Source organism: Chiloscyllium punctatum, chromosome 30 (genome assembly GCF_047496795.1).
Source record: "Chiloscyllium punctatum isolate Juve2018m chromosome 30, sChiPun1.3, whole genome shotgun sequence".
Taxonomy (NCBI): domain Eukaryota; kingdom Metazoa; phylum Chordata; class Chondrichthyes; order Orectolobiformes; family Hemiscylliidae; genus Chiloscyllium; species Chiloscyllium punctatum.
In genome coordinates this window covers 41,093,299-41,110,075 of record NC_092768.1, presented here as the reverse complement: position 1 = coordinate 41,110,075, position 16,777 = coordinate 41,093,299, and the positions used below count along the sequence as shown (strand labels likewise).

The window sequence follows — 16,777 nt, the reverse complement described above, 5'->3', positions numbered from 1 at the left end:
CCCACGCATAAGTGGGCTCTGCTGACGCCTCCGCTAAATATATGGACAGTAAACGTTCAGACGTGTATATATGGTTGATTTCTCGATCTCTGTATGCAAAGAAATGGAATGTTTACGTATGTATGGCATGACCAATTGTACAGATCATCAAAATATTTTATCAATAAAGTATATTTTTGAAATTAAAAAAAAGATTTTCCTGTTGCCGGAATGATGCCTGACCTGCCGTGCTTTTCCAGCACTACAATCTTGGCTGACATAAACACTACGCCACTCAAGAAAACATTTCATTGCTTTCACACTCACACGAAAGTCTCGCATGGCGGAAACAAATTACTGCAGAAGCTGCAATCTGCAATGAAAACGACAAATCCTGGTTATCACAGCCGGTCAGGCAGCATCCATGGAGCGAGAACAACGTTTCATCAGCGTCCTCTCGACTTGAAACTTTAGCTTGCTGTCTCTCCATGGATGCTTTCTGAAGCGCTGTGATCTCAAGCATTTGTTGTTTTCAGTCTGTCATGATAGAGTCTGCTGAAGGTCAAGATGAAGTAATTAGTTACTACATGTTTACATTTTGCTTCTTCCATCAGATCTGAGTATCCTGTTACAATCCTGTTTGTAATAAGTGTAAGTAGTTGCTTAATAAGTGGAGACATTAGATGTTAGATCACATTGTACGAGTTGGCAGACAAGGAGTGATGTGCAGGAGTGACAACCAGAAAGGTGTTGCCTCACACAGCTGATCAGCATTTATTCCCTATTTTTCACACTTTAAATGTGATACATTATTCTTGCACGGGTGAAACTACTTAGTGTTAAATTGTATGCATTGGCAAAGCCAATGATTTTTTTTCTCCCAGAAAATTGAATTCCGTTCAGAGAATCTGCGCAGTAATCCCCTGTGTTTCCGAATGAACAAACCCGGTTCTGAATTTCTTGTTTGGTCTCTCATAGCCCAGTTCTTACGGAGGCGAACACAAAATTGTTCCTGCGATGGAGCATATGAACATCTTGGGACCACCAGCAGTTTTCTTGTTACGAACAAATAAACGAATCAACAACAATCGTTGGCAGATAATATGATTTACATTAATTTGGCGTGAATTTATATTCACCTGTTACACAACAGTTGTTTTTTATTCCGCTGTATAGTTTACTCCAAATGCCTCATTCTCAACGCACTCCCGCGCATCCTTCCCAAGTGTGGAAAATAACAAAAACAAATTTAACGATTGAAAACGTTTTATGTTTATTGTATACATCCATTTGAAGTTCCAATGTTTTACATTCGCAGCCGGTGAGGATATTCCTCCTGAGTCTACATTTAATCTTGTAAATTTCAATGAGATTTGCATTCGATTATGGGAAGGAAGCACAGATCAGCACTTTCTGCCTGTTGCAATTTATCCTGGGTGGTGCGTCCGCTCCTTGACTCTCTGCAGCCAAGAAGCAAAAATTACATACAGTGCTCTTAGAATGACAATTCCAGTCTGGCAATTCGCCACACCATAATTCTGTTATTCTCACATTCTGATCACTTAATCTGAACGATCCAAATCCTATCTCCTGCAGCATTCTAAAAAATCCCTTACTGCATAAAAGGTGCCCATTCCACGCTTCATCAGCTGTGATCAAGAGTTCTCCAGACTCGAAAGTTTAGTTTTCTTTCTCTCAATGGAAGCTGTCTGACTCGCTTGTGGTCTCCGGACTTTTCAGTCGAGATTCCAGCATCTGTAGTAAGTTTTCCAGGATTGCTACAATACAGATGCAAAACAGTATCGCAAAAGAAGATAGTACGAACTGATCTCTCAATTGATGAATGATCATCTTCTGGTTTTCTTGCGATGATAACGTTTGTGGATATTTCTTTGGGATTGAGAGCACAACAATTCATGGTGATGTTTTTAAGCAAGAATGCTAAAATCGACAGGGATATGCGTCTCTGAGTCGACTCGTAACACCACCATTTTTATTAACAGCACAACGCACTAACCGGGTGCGCCACAAAAACCACCTACGAAAAGCTTGCCCAGGGTATCCCCATATATATCTTGGAAGCAGATTTATGTGGTTTGTTTTCTGTTGCCGCCGCCTTCGTTATAGCCATTTAATACATCGTTAATGAAATATTCACAAGGTTTTGAAACCAACATTGCACTTTATGTCCTGCTGTGCAATATTGGGAATTGTCTCAGTGATACAGATGCATTGATTTTGTGGAGACGTTTGGAGTAACTGTTCCAGTATCTCCACGGAGAAAGAAAAATTAACAATAATAAAAATAAAGAACTGCTGGAAAAAACTCAGCAGGTCTGAGAGCACCTGTGACACGAGCAGTTCTGAATGAGGAACAGTGAACTCCGAAACTTTAACTTTGCCTTCTCTCTATAGGCATTCCCAAACCTGCTGAGTTTCCTCCAGCAAAGTTTGTTTTGATGAGAAAGAAGGGTGCACTTAAGCATCCATCAAGAGTTACAGAATTGTCGTCTGTTTTTTAACTTATTTTTCATTTCTTTCTACTCCTAACTCGCAATATTTCCTTTCTAACCTCTCGCCTTAAGGTACTGATTCAAAGAGACTGCTGCAAGATGTTTCTACAGATTTCAAATACAGTGTAAAGCTACTTCAGTTGTTGTGCAGGTTGAATTAGTAGAGGCAAAACAATGCTAAACATACTGTTTCATTTGAAAGAAATTTATTCTGATTTTTTTTCCCCAATGTTGGACATATTTCCGAATGACAGAATCACTATATCCCTCTCCAGCTGTGCTCTGCATATGTATACCGGCCAGAAGGTGCATATTTGCCAGGTATAGCTCCTACCAGCGTCGTCTGCCTGTGCAAGAGAATGGAGATTTTGTGAATGCATGAGTGTCACATTCCGGGAAAAAAGTGTTTGCAGGAAAGTGTGGTTAAGTGACTCTCCTCTCAATCTTGCCCCCACCCCAACAAAACACACTGCATTTACAGAATCTAGTTCAAAATCACAGAAGCACAAATAAACCTGTTGGACTATAACCTGGTGCTGTGTGATTTTTAACTTAGTCCACCCCAGTCCAACATCGGCACATCCAATTCACAGAATCAGTGTGGTGTTTCCCGGAGGCGGGACGAAGGATCCGAAGGAGGGTCCCATGAGTCGCGGAAGAAAAATATGAAAGAAAACGACAAGTACCGGAAATATGGGGAAACACGAGTGACCTTTATGGGGAGAGAAGTAATTCTTCATCGGTAGAGGAACAGATTCGTGAGTGTAAAGTTTTAGAAATTGATGTTCCTTTTTTCCCTTCGCACAAAGTGAATTGTGAACTGTGAAATGGGCATGAAAGTAAACATATGCAAAGAACTCGACAATGCAAAAGGTTAGGTGTATACACCTGTAGTTGTTAAGTGCACGGTCACCGTCCCCCACCCATCTCGCCACAAGCTCTCCTGAAATGTCCATCCACTGATCCAACGTTTTCGCAGTCTACAAATTTTTATCCTGGCTGTCAGCCGAAGCCGGGGACAAAAGTGATGAAAATTGAGGTAGCACGAGATCACCCACCAGATCTTTGGTAAACATTTATTTTCACAGGCAGTAATATATAGGAGCTGGAATAGTTATGTGAAAACTATTGACATTGTAGATAGCGCTTCAAAATCTTTCTTCCCTGACCGGGAATCGAACCCGGGCCGCGGCGGTGAGAGCGCCGAATCCTAACCACTAGACCACCAGGGACTGACACGAAGGGCTGTTGTCTCAATGGTATTTACAGTGAAGTCAATGTATCGAAATGTATCGAATTTGTCATGTTTTCATTGTTTTATTTCCATGCGCTGGATATTACATTTTTTTCATGTCCTTGCTTGCTACAAATCTATTTCGGTTCATCTGTCTTTGAAAGCTGCATTTGGCTTCATTCGAAGTTCTTTTTTGAAAAAAAACATAATTGTCATCACGATATTTCACTAATTTTGTTTGGGACAGGAAATTTGCCGTCATTATCTTACGTGAATCATGTGAATTCAGCCATACAGAACTGAGCTTGATTTTTTAAATGTCCTCTGAAATCGCCTGTCAAGCTAAGGGGTGTTTCAAACCACTGTAATTAAGACCATGACCAGTAAGTGCATAAGTTAAGCTAACATTTGCTTTCCCAAAATGCAGCACCTCGCATTTATCTGAATTAAACTCCATCTGCCACACCTCAGCTGAGTGGCCCAATTGGTCCAGTTCCTGTTTTAATCTGAAGTAACACCCTTCGCTGTCCACTACACCTCCAATTTTGGTGTCATCTGCAAACTTACTAACTGTACCTCACATCCAAATCATCTATGTAAATGACAAAAAGTAGAGGACCCAGCACCGATCCTTGTGGCACTCCACTGGTCATCCTGTCTGAAAAACAACTCTCCACCACCACCCTCTGCCTTCTACCTTTGAGACAGGCCTAGATTCCAATCTCACCTGCTCCCAAGGTGAATCACAATATATGTGAACAGGTTGATATAAATTTCTAAGCCCTGTTTCCCGACAGGTCCATATAAGCCCCATTTGAAATTCAGGGGTTTTTGTGGCAACGTGATCATGTCATTTCCAGAAGGCGTGGATTCAAATCCCATCTGCACCAGAGATGTATTTTAGCATCTCCGAAAGGGTCATATGGAAAAGGGATACATTATTTCCTTGAGCTGAGAGGTGCTTTGGTTTCCAAGTCGTTGGCTCACGAAGTACTGGTGTGAATGGATGAAAAATTATCATACCCTAAATTTCATCCCTCTTATTCCCCAGGTACTTATTTCTATTTCTGTAATATACATGAACTATCTACCTGCGTTCCTGAGCTCATGCCTTCCATTGCCCTTGCTGCTCCATTTTCCAAAATTTTGGGTGTGAGAGACATTGAATAAAAGCATTGACAGTCAGCAATTCGTAATTTTGCTATTATTCAATCTTTTTTTTGTCTTAACCTGTAATTTTCGATTTTTAGGTATCAGATTTTTTCTGTTATTAATGATTTCTGCTTATATTTCGGACTAACGCTAACTTTGCATTTGAAGTGAGTTTTGCAAAGCCAGTGCAAAGTGAGAGAAGTTCCTTTGATTGGCAGCTCGCTGTCGCCTGGGATCGAGCCAGCAAATACATGACTCGTTTTTCACATCATCATGTTTGTTAAATGTGGAGACACTGTGAACGCAGCCTTGTTTGTAAGCAAAAAATCATATAACCCGACGTTAAAGTCCGTCCTGTTGGCTGGTTCTCTGGTGTTGAGTGATTTTTAACTTTGTCCATCCCAGTCCAACACAGGCACCTCCACATCATTGTCACTGAGCTGCAAAACTTGACCATCAGACCAGCTCACCGGCCTGGAATGATAATGTTGGCAGCATTTTTTAGGCCGTCGGTGAGTCCTCCAGACAGAGGTGATGGCTGGCAACCGAGGAGCGGACAGGGCCCAGACGTTTTCTCGTTGCATCCGTTTCCACTTGGATTCCAACTGGTTGCTCCTGTTTCCTTCCACAGTCCAAATATGCGCAGTTTAAGAAAGACTGGCCATATTAGGTTGCTCCATAATGTACAGGGATGTGCCGGCTAGGGGAATTAGCTATGGGAAGTGTGCCTTAAAGGATAGATTTTGGGGAACGGATTGGTCTGGGTAGGATGCTCTTCTGATGTTCCGTGCGGACTCGATTGGCTGAATGATCTCTTTCTGCTCCTGAGGGATTGTCAAATTCTGGACCTGGCTTGGTGAGGGTGCACGGGTCGTTGTGAGTCAAATGAGCTGAGGGTGAAGCCGTAGATTTCCGGTAGTATCAGCCATTCATTACATTCAGTCTGCACTGACACTGCAGGCAAGAGGACATCCAGACCAAAGGCAATGGAGATTCGCCTTTTCCACGATTCAATGTGGTCATGGCTGATTATCGATCCAGGTTCATCCCCCTCCATTTGCTTCATATTCCTCAATCATTCTTTCATCTTTCAAGACTGTTGAGGAAAGAACACTTGACCTGAAACATTAAATCTGATTTCTATCCATAGATTCTTGCAGACCTGCTGAACATTTCAGGCAATTTGTTTTTTTTTTCATTCTGGATTATAGCAACTGCAGTTCGTTTTATTTAAACATCTTTCAATCTCAGAACTAGGGGGACAGGAGCAGTGAAACGGACTGCAAGTTATATTGGACCTCCTGTGTGATTCTTCATGAATTTCTTTTCTCACACCATCTGATTTGCCTTCTCAGCACAGTCGTGCAATCATTGACAAATATTTTTAGATTAGATTAGATTACTTACAGTGTGGAAACAGGCCCTTCGGCCCAACAAGTCCACACCGCCCCGCCGAAGCGCAACCCACCCATACCCCTACATCTACATCTACCCCTTAGCTAACACTACGGGCAATTTAGCATGGCCAATTCACCTGACCTGCACATCTTTGCACTGAGGGAGGAAACCGGAGCACCCGGAGGGAACCCACGCAGACACAGGGAGAATGTGCAAACTCCACACAGAGAGTCGCCTGAGGCGGGAATTGAACCCGGGTCTCTGGCGCTGTGACGCAGGAGAAGGCAATTTAAGCCTGTCCCCTTGTCACATTCTGTTAGATCCAGGCGGAAAAGATGAGAAAAGAGGACAAGAAGAAACTATGGGCCAAATGCAGAAAATGTTGGAGAAACTCAGCAGATGGGTTGAGCATCCTGCTGAGTTTCCGGGAATTTCTACAGCATCTGGTGAGCTGGCACAGCTTAGTAATTGTCTCTCTTTTCCTTCCTTCCAGTCAAACAGGCGGTGTTTGGATCTTAAAATTGCACTGAATCAGAGGATGATACAGATGGAGGTAAGTTGGCCCTCCATGTACTTGAACTGACTTTCTGAATGAGTATTTTTAAAAGGTGTGGAGAGAGATTGGTCAACAGAGCATGGCAGTGCTGGACGAAGAGGATACATCACGGTCTTCAAGTACAGAATTAATTGAGCAAGGTATAAGGAGAAATAAATATTGCAGAGAGGAACAGCAACGGTGTGGACATTCAGATCTATAGTCAGCATCACGAAGGTGTGGACAAGATGAGGAACCCATGCCAGGCATTCAGAGACAGAGTTCATCAGATGAGCAGTAGGACTGTTGTGAATATAGCATGGAGGTGAACAGCGTCAGGAAACATACTAAATAAATATCTGAGTGTGGAGGTCCTCATCCAGACAGTTAGAGCATCGCACAGAGCAGCCTCATGCAAACATGAACAGCGACAGCAAAACTTCTGAATAAAAGTTTTGAGTTTTGAGGTACAGACTGAGCCAATTGGAAGAATTGTCAGCACAATAAGGCTCATCTAAATTCGAACAGGAGGATGCAAATCAAATCAGCCACATTTCGTGAGCTGACTATTCGGTCACTTTGTTTTGTGTCCCGATATTATTGTTGGAATAGAGAATTTGAGATTTATGTATGTTTGCTTTCAAATGCTTTGCATATTTCCGTACTTCTCTTACATTTATGAGAAGATTATATTGAGTATGATCTGTTAGTTGCATGGTCTGTAGAGTATGAGACGTCTTGAATGTGCTTGGAATTCCGGATGAACAAATCTACAAGATTTCCTCGTGTTTTCAAATTTAGCGCTTAAGCTAAATTGATGGGTGGAGGCAAATCCCTGAATAGCAGGGATTCTTTCTCAATGATCACCCGGCGAATTATGAAAGTGTGTTTAGAGAAGGAGTAGTCACAATAATGGGTAGTCTGGAAAGATCTATGGCGTATCACAATCAAAAAAGTTTTGCTGTCATCGAAATCAGCAAGCTGAGAATTCCTCTCGGAGTTCAGCCAGTGCGTATTTGCACTGGAGAAACTGATAAAGACTAATAAATGAAGGGCCACTATCGTGTGCAGCACATTCTGTTGTTGTGTTTTGTATCCGTCAAGGTGACAAAAATATGGTGTGTTACTGTAATGGGGCCATGGTCAAGGACGTCAACGATCAAATCGAGAGCATCCTGATTGGGCAGCACAAACAGTCAGATATTTGGTTTCATAAAGATATCAATACATAGATACAAAGAGGATAATGTACTGTAATAAGAAATTTTAAACTAGATTGATTAACAGAGCCTCATTGTTTTTACTCTCCGGATTACGCGTTGAAAACTTACCAATGGCTAGAGGAATAATCAAATGGATTAGACAAATGAATACCTGAAGAGCTGTTGTCAGATAAAAGGCCTTTCGGATTCTGGATCACTGAGTCTGTGACTGGGAAGATGGAATGTGCACTAACCTGGTGCACTGCATCAAAACCGACAGGAAACTAAACAGATGCTGTTGCTGCCATGAGAGTTGCTGTGGAGGGGAAGAGTTCCTGATACTATTGGTGGAGCAATTGTAAAATAATTTGATGGAGAGATGGGATCTGGAAGTAGATGGAATAGAGGGTGATGGAGTTTCAAGAAAGAAGAGATACAACTCTTCAGGCACAGGTTAAGGCATGATCGGGTTATGGTGAAACTGAAGGACGTTTAATTTAAATGAATGGAAGATTGATCATTTTCGTACATTGATATCACGTCACACTATGATATAGCAGCTAATGGTTGAGGGTGGGACAAGAAAATATTGCAGACTATAGAAGCTTGTGGACTGACGGGGTCTAGAAAGAAAAGTACTGAGGGAATAACAGACTACAGAGAAAAAAAAAACACGAAGATGAATATTAAACTTGATCTCGGAGAATGATGAAGTAAGCTCGATGGGTGAACTGGCCAACTTCGGCTCAGACATTCCACACTCTTAAACAGTGTAGCCACTGAAGTCTGCAGCAAAGCCTCTCACTGCTTCCACTCTCTGTGTCTTTCTGCACCATTTATTTGAACTAATTTTGTTGCCGTTTTGATTGCCAATGCAAATGTAGTTATATGGAACACCGCTTTTTCACACAACTTTGTTCTGCACAGAGACAATGCTAAATCCCCTACCCTTGTCGTTCTTAGTTTGAAGGTTTGCAGCTTGTGTTTAAAAAGTGAATGTCTCTCATATCTATTGTCCAGCGAATGTATTTTCACACAATTTAAGCATCGATGATATTCTTGACCACGACTGTGGGTACTCCGTTATTGTTGTTTTAAATACTTTGATTTTTGAATCTGCAAAATCCTTTGCTAAGCAGCAATTGCTCGCGGGATCTTTATAAGTCTTCATCAGAGAGATCATTTCCTTCGTTGAGTGTGTGCTGGTCTCTCATAGGAACCAAACCTCATTTGAAGTATAAACACAAAGACAAAACCCATGTCATTTGATAATTGAAAATGATCTCATGGTCCTCCTCACTTGTGCGAAAGAAAGCACTTTGTTTTTCTCCGTATAGTGGTATAAGACCGAGCATGCATAAAACATTTATGATGTGTTCATGAACTATTTCAGTGTTTCTGGGAGCTTGCTGCGTCCATATTAGTGGTGCAGATGGCCGCCTATGAGTCCTGCTTTTGTGGAAGATGCACTATTTCTTTTTCATTGAGTAGTGCATTCAGATCAATGTCCAAGACTCCACCATAAGCCAATCTGTTCAGATTCTGTTGTACAAACAAGACAAGCCCACAGGAGCTCACTGCACATTATGAAGAAAAGGCAGTGTGTCTTTAGGACTCCTGCCAGCACAATTTTTATGAACACTCTAATGGCCTTAGTTGATCCCCAATTAAAGAACGCTGTTAATGTTAACCTCCTGTCCATACGATGTCATTTTCCTGTTGCAGTGTTAGGGTTGCAGAGGAGATTTTCCAGTATGCTGCCAATTTACTGGATTGTTGGTTGACAGAGCAGTTTAATGCCAACAGCGAAGGTTCTATTCCCGTCACAGGTTTGAGATTACATGAAGGACTTTCCTTCTCAATCTCCTCCTTCACCAGATTTCTAGAGGCCCTCAGGTTGAATCACCACCAGTCCCTTCTCTCTCTATTGATCGTCCAGACCCTATTATCTGGTAAGACTATGGCGTCACAAAACATTCCAGTTGGAGCATTTCAGATATATCGAGGGCTTGGATGGCTTTGAATTTTTTGAGTGACATAGTGTTAGGGACGGAGCACAAAATTGAGGTGTATATGATTATGAGGGGTGTGGACGTGGATGTAAAACAGCTATTATCATTTGAAGAGTCACGAATACACGGCTAGGATATAAAAATAAGAGCTAGGAGGATTTGATCTTTTTTAAATCAATTAGTGAAGTTGTAGAATGCACTTCCCAGATGGCAGTAAAAGTGGGAGCTAGCACAATCTTAAAACGTATGTCAATGCCCATTTGAACTGTTATAACACCAAGGGTCATCGATCAAATTTTTGGAAGTTGCAATAGCCGATTGACACAGAGTTGGTGGATGAAAGGCATTGTCATGTGTATGATTATATGAACGTACTATCTTACCTCGGAAGGCTGTGCTTCAATTATACAGAGCATTGCTGAGATTGTAGCTGGAGTACTCTCTGCGGTATCATTCACTGCGCTTACAGCAGAATGGAAAACCGTCGGAAAGAATACACTCAGAATCTGCTAGTATCTGGGGTGAACAGATTGACTTCTGAGAAAAGGGTAGGCAGGAGAGATCCATACGTTCTGGGACTTAGACGACTCACAGATGAATTAATTGAAACAAATAAAATTCTGAGAGTGCTTCGATATTTGTATGACGAAAGCATGTTTCCTCTTATGGCAGAATCCAGATCATTTGGTAATCATTTTAAAATAAAGTGTCCCCAATTTGAAATATAGTTGAGGGAACATTTTATCTTTCCTGCAGATGTTTGCCATTCTTTATAATTCCATTTCTCGATAAGTAGTGCGTGAGAATTCCTCAGTATTTTTAAAGGCTGACGTAGACTTTATTGATTACTAAGGGGGTGGCAATCTGTTGATGACGATGTAGAGCCGAGATTAAAATTAGATCAATCATGAATTTAGTGAATGTTGCAGCAGTTTGGAAATGCCAAGAGATATTCTTAACAAGGTCACATGAACGGGAAGATTTAAAACTGTTTCATCGATGAATATACATAATGTCATTCTGCGTAGGCAATGCAGTGCCCTTGAGAACATTCGTTTCATTATAAAGAGCATCTTTTACTTGGGTTTTGTGATGCAACTTTATTTGGGCAAGCGTCTCCTGAACAAATAGGCATCTGCTTTTGGAGGGAGAGTGTGAGCGACAATGGACAAAAAAAATCTGTTCGAGTTTCAAATATATATTTTTTTCTTTTCAACGTGGAGAGAATCTATTGTCCGCAACTTCCTGCTGTCGCAATTCCCCATCTTTACATCGTTGATGGTTCTTTGTTTTATGTCATCATATAGATATTCGTTTATGTTAGTCGTTTATGGGATAGAGGTATCTCTTGTTGAGACATAATCGACGTTGCATCACTAGTTCCCCTTGGTTTTGGTATTGGTGAGCTGCTTTCTTAAACCACTTCAGTCCATTCCTTGTTGGTACATGTATGGTGCAGTGAGAGACAGATTCCAGGATTTTTCACCTCGTGTTCCTGATGTGTAAATTACGTTTACCCAACTACAGACGCTGAGTGGCTTGGAGGGCAACTTGCAGAAGGTAATGTCTCCATGTACTGCTGATCCGTCTTCCTCAGTGGTAGGTGTTGTTTGTCTGGAAGTTTCTATCTGCAGAACTTCGGTGAACTTCTGCAATGTATCCTTTCGCTTGCACATGTTGACTGTGAGGAGCCTCGATGTCAGAGTAACTGAATATTTGTGGATTTGGTGCCAAGAACGTGAGTTGCTTTCTATTAGATGCTGGTGATCTTGTTCAATGTTACCGCAGCTGTTCGAGCAAGTAAGGAATACTCCATGAAACTCCCAATATTGTGTTTACTGAAGGCAGACAGGCTTCGGGGAGTGATAAGCTCGGTTACTTCCAGCAGTATTCCTAGTACCTGACGTCTTCTTGCAGTTGCAGCGTTTATGTGCAATTCATTAATTACTATGAGTAGTATTTATGTTTTCGTATTGGGGACTCAGAAATTGTAACCCAAATGAATGCTATGGGGGTAATGGTAAGCTTCTGTCTGATTAGAAATGCTCATTACATTTGCAAGTGTATGCCATAGTTGCATATTTCCTAGATTATACGATATACCATAATAAGCTACCATATCTGAAGATTTGCATTGATTGCTGCAGCTACGCAGGAAAGATCAAAATGGCACAGTTATAGTATCCCTACCTTTGAGACAGGCGCCCTGGGCTCAAGTCCCACCTGATCCCGAGGAGTGTCATAACATCCCTGAAAAGGTGGATTATAAATATCAACAATGTGATAATCGAAGAACTTTGTACACAATGATAACACCGTTACATCTAATTCAGGAGTCTGGCTTTAAGTCCCACCTGCTCTGGGCGTGTATGATATCATCACTGGGCAGAATGATTTGAAATGCCTATATTGGCAATCTACTGCAAAGAACTCGTGGAAATGAACATGATAGAATGTGAACAGCCACAACCAAAACTGAGGCTTCACTATGGTTTACGATGACACCAATTTGGGATGAGTTCCTCGAGGCTACATTCAAATAACTCCTCCCTTGAAGTCAACGTCATTCACTCTCAACTCAAACACCGGAGTTTAAAAACGTTTGTCCACTTTGAACAAAACTGTAATACTGTTCAAATCTGAGTGAGCTTGTCGCAATTAAACACAAGAGTGCAGGTGATTAGTAAGCAGGTTGTGTTTGATTTATCGATTAATGACACTTTCTATCACTTTGATGATGAATAATATCGTATTCATTGTGTATCCAGTTGCCATATTAATTATACCCTGCCTTTGTGCACAAAGCACATACCATCAGGTAAATTGCAGTGTTGTAAGTGTTCAAGAACACACAGCAAGTTTTGCAGAAATAAAAGAGTTCTTTACAATTACAGGAATGTCATAAAAGGTCATAGCCTTTCCAGTTACCAGTGCCTTCTGACATTTCTCGATATCATTTGCCGAATTAAATTCGATGAAGGTTGTCATCAATGATTTTGGCGTTCTCCAGTTGACATTCTAATAAAGATTGTTGCAAAATGCTCAGATTTATTGCTTGTCTTGAGTTACTCATGTCCACACCCTTTCGGACTACTTTGCAGTATCTTCACACATTATGATATTTAGTGGTATACAAGTGTTCATGACACGATTCAGAGACTGTAGATATGAGAAGCATTATTTGCAAAGTTGCTTATGAGCAATTTAGGATTGCCATGGACATCGGACATGCACTTGGACCTTGACTGGAAACTAGAGCATTAGCGAGACATCCACACAGACAAGTGCAGAATCAAACCGATGTTCCTTCCACTGTGAGGCAGCAGTACTAACCACTGAGCCACCATGCTACCCAAATACGAATTGTGGTTCCATTAATCTACCGAATTCCTGGGTCAGTGGCGAAACGGTAATAACATTGGGCAAGCAATTTTGCAAGTCTTGACCAAATATCTTTGTTGGAAGGTAATGAAATTTGTATTCTCCAAAGTACTGGAAGCGTGAAAATGCCCCATGATGACTGTATCGTAATTTTTGTAAAATATTCATCTACTTTGTAATGCCGGTCAGGAATACTTCTGATGTTCTGACATTCAGTTTACTTGATCTAGCCTTAACAAACTAGACGACGGCAACATGGTTGACTCTAAAATGACTTTATAGATGTTGATCCAGAGACACTTGGACAGTATTAACGTTAAAAAACAATAATCGTTGTCCTGCCAATTAAACTTCAAGTTCATTTCGAATCATGGCATATGTTTCAGAAAACATCATCACTGATCACGTGAGTCATTGTAAATATATTTCATCGAATCCAAACAGCTTCTTCGCTTTTTAGTATCTAGCCTATCTGCAACATTCTTATGAAGTGACGTGTGTTAGAAAATGGGCAAATGTACTTAAATCCACGTAGCTGCCTCTTTAGGATTGTGTTTAGGCTGCAGGAATGGATCATGTTCCCGCAGGAACACTATGCCTGCCGCCAAGCCACAAAAACCTCACAGTTTGAACTGACCAACTGAACAATGACTGACAGATTTCCTGAACTGATGTCTCGGTTTTCAAAAGTGCAGAAGAGAGCGCTTTTACACTTCTGGTCTCATTATCGCCATGTGTCCTTGAAGAAAAAAAAAATCGTCTGCTGTTTTATTTTTCTTCCAAATTTCAGTATGGGACGATAGTTCAAAAAAGGCAAGCTGTCCACAGAATGACGTCTCTCGGTTCAGGCATGAAAATGCTGTTATGGTGACTTGCCGGAAGCAATCTGCAATTTTTCGACAATCACAAGTGAAAAGATATTGATCTGAAGCTCCCATAGTTTGGTTCTTTTTTTTTCTTTTGTTGACAACGGAGACTATCCTGTTGTCGTCCTTAGTATTTTCACGTGTTTTGAACTTTGAATTATTGAAGTATCCAGCTGTTAAGTAAACAATTTGCTTTAGAATTTATTTTCTGCCATGCAGTATTTACTCTAAAATAACACGTACAAGTGGAAGAAAATGTCTATTTCCAGTGCAGAATCCTGATCACACAACGAGATTAGTTCATTTCTAAATGCAAGAATACACTTGCGAAATTCAATGAGACCCATACTGATATTCTTTTCTCGCAAATTTATGCGTAATTTCCGATTAATTATCTTCGTTGCAGTGAGCATACTGACGATTTTCGTGGTGATCATTCGCAAGTGCGGTCCTTCCAAACGCATTCCTTGAAATCTGGTCGCCATGGGAGCAGCTGATGCACTCATTGTAATCATCGATCTGATATTGAGACAGATTCCAATTGTTGACGAGGAACAGTTTATTTTTTGTGTATTCGATCCCTTTATGCAATATCCATGCTCTGCCTATCTATGCAGTCACAGATTGTTCTACCTGGTTCACTAAGGATCGACTTGGAGCTATTTGTTGCCAGAAACTGACAACGAAGTGTTGCTGGCAGAAAACAGTGGCTATTAATCTAGGAGCAGTGACTGTGCTGAGTTGTTTTAAAGAATACTGTCTGATATTTCATTTTCACCAATCAATATTGGTGACAATGTACCCTGGTTTTGTGAGGTAACAATGCACGCTCTGCAATCACAATTTTGGGGAACAATTGAGTTACGTGTACCACAGCCTCACCACCTTTGAACCCTTAATTTTGGTTATGTCACCGAATGTTTTAACCGTCAAACCCATTGTTGAGGCCAGCAAAACTCTCAGGAGACTTAGAAGTCAAAGCAAAAGAGACAGTCCCAAGGTCCCTCAGATGGAAAGCAGAAGAAAATCTATATATGTATTCTATATGGGGTCACATGTGTAGATGGATCATAGGTCTGTATTTCTCCCGGTGGCTGCACAAACCATTGCATGTATGCTGTAACTCAGGCAATGTTTGGATAGCAAATGAAAGATTTCGTGGCCAATCCATTTATGTTTATTGGAAAAGTCAATAAATGGTGAAATATATTTAATCCTTTACAGGTTTTTTTGGTTTTGATTAACCATTCTTCCTAACAGATGTCACTGACAAAGATCACACTTACACACTCACTTTGGGGAAAAAAAACAATGGCATATTGTACAAGACGCATCAAGAATCTTAAAATATGGAATCATCTCTCCAGACTCGGAAACAACAGGAAACGTTTACCAATATGTTAGCGCACCAGGCAGTTTTATACTCAATGATGTAGTTACTGCAGACAAACTACAATTTAAATGGCAATTGTTTTAAAATGAAGACTGGGCATTTGCATTATTTGTCAGCTTCAACGTGGTTTACTCGTTTATTACCTGTCAAGAAATGGAGACTGTGAGTAACATTTAATACTCCCACGCTATCTGGTAATCCATTGAGAGATGAATACAAAGGCAATGACAAAAAAAGCTCTATCGATGGTAATGTTCCGTAATAAAATCCAGCGCAATAGAAGGTGCGAATATGAACTGAGGATCTCACAAGGTTTGTGAAGGTTTGAGCTCAGGTTGAGGTTGAGGGTGCAGGTTTGCTCGCTGAGCTCTAGGTTTGATATCCAGACGTTTCATTACCTGGCTAGGTAATATCATCAGTAGCGACCTCCAAGGGAAGCGAAGCTGTTGTCTACTACTTTCTATTTATATCTTTCTCCTGGATGGGGTTCCTGGGGTTGTGGTGATGTCATTTCCAGTTCGTTTTCTGAGGGATTGATAGATGGCATCTAGATCTATGTACTTGTTTGTGGCGTTGTGGTTGGAGTGTCAGGCCTCTAGGAATTCTCTGGCATGTCTTTGCTTAGCCTGTCCCAGGATAGGTGTGTTGTCCCAGTCGAAATGGTGTTTTTTTTTTCATCCGTGTCTAGGGCTATGAGGGAGAGGGGGTCGTGTCTTTTTGTGGTTAGCTGGTGTTCATATACCCTGGTAGCTAACTTTCTTCCTGTTTGTCCTACGTCGTGTTTGTGGCAGTACTTGCATGAAGATTTCAGAGCAAGTCTTCGGACAACTTGGATGCAGTGAAGTAGGTAGTGTGTATTGAGCCAATACAGAATTAAATGAAATCCTGATTCATTAATATTTTCCTCAAATATATTTGTCACGTTTCTGAATCTGAATCCCTAAAACATACAAGTGAATCCCTTCCATTCCCTACAAACCTGAAAACAAAGTCATAATATGTCCAAAAGTACTGACCCTTCCAGTAACCGATGCACTCACAAGCTTCTATAAACAACGTTGTGGTTATTATCAAATAAGAAAGTTCCAATATCCGCAGGGCAAAAAGGGGAG

At 41.0% G+C, this 16,777-nt stretch overlaps 1 non-coding gene and 1 pseudogene across 1 annotated transcript; one reads left to right on the top strand and one right to left on the bottom strand.

Moving 5' to 3' along the window:
* The window catches only part of LOC140455579 (uncharacterized), a 46,318-nt pseudogene that overhangs the window by 11,845 nt on the left and 17,696 nt on the right, over window positions 1-16,777 (top strand).
* On the bottom strand, window positions 3,653-3,724 carry trnae-cuc (transfer RNA glutamic acid (anticodon CUC)). The gene has a single exon. It is a non-coding gene; the product is annotated as a tRNA-Glu (tRNA).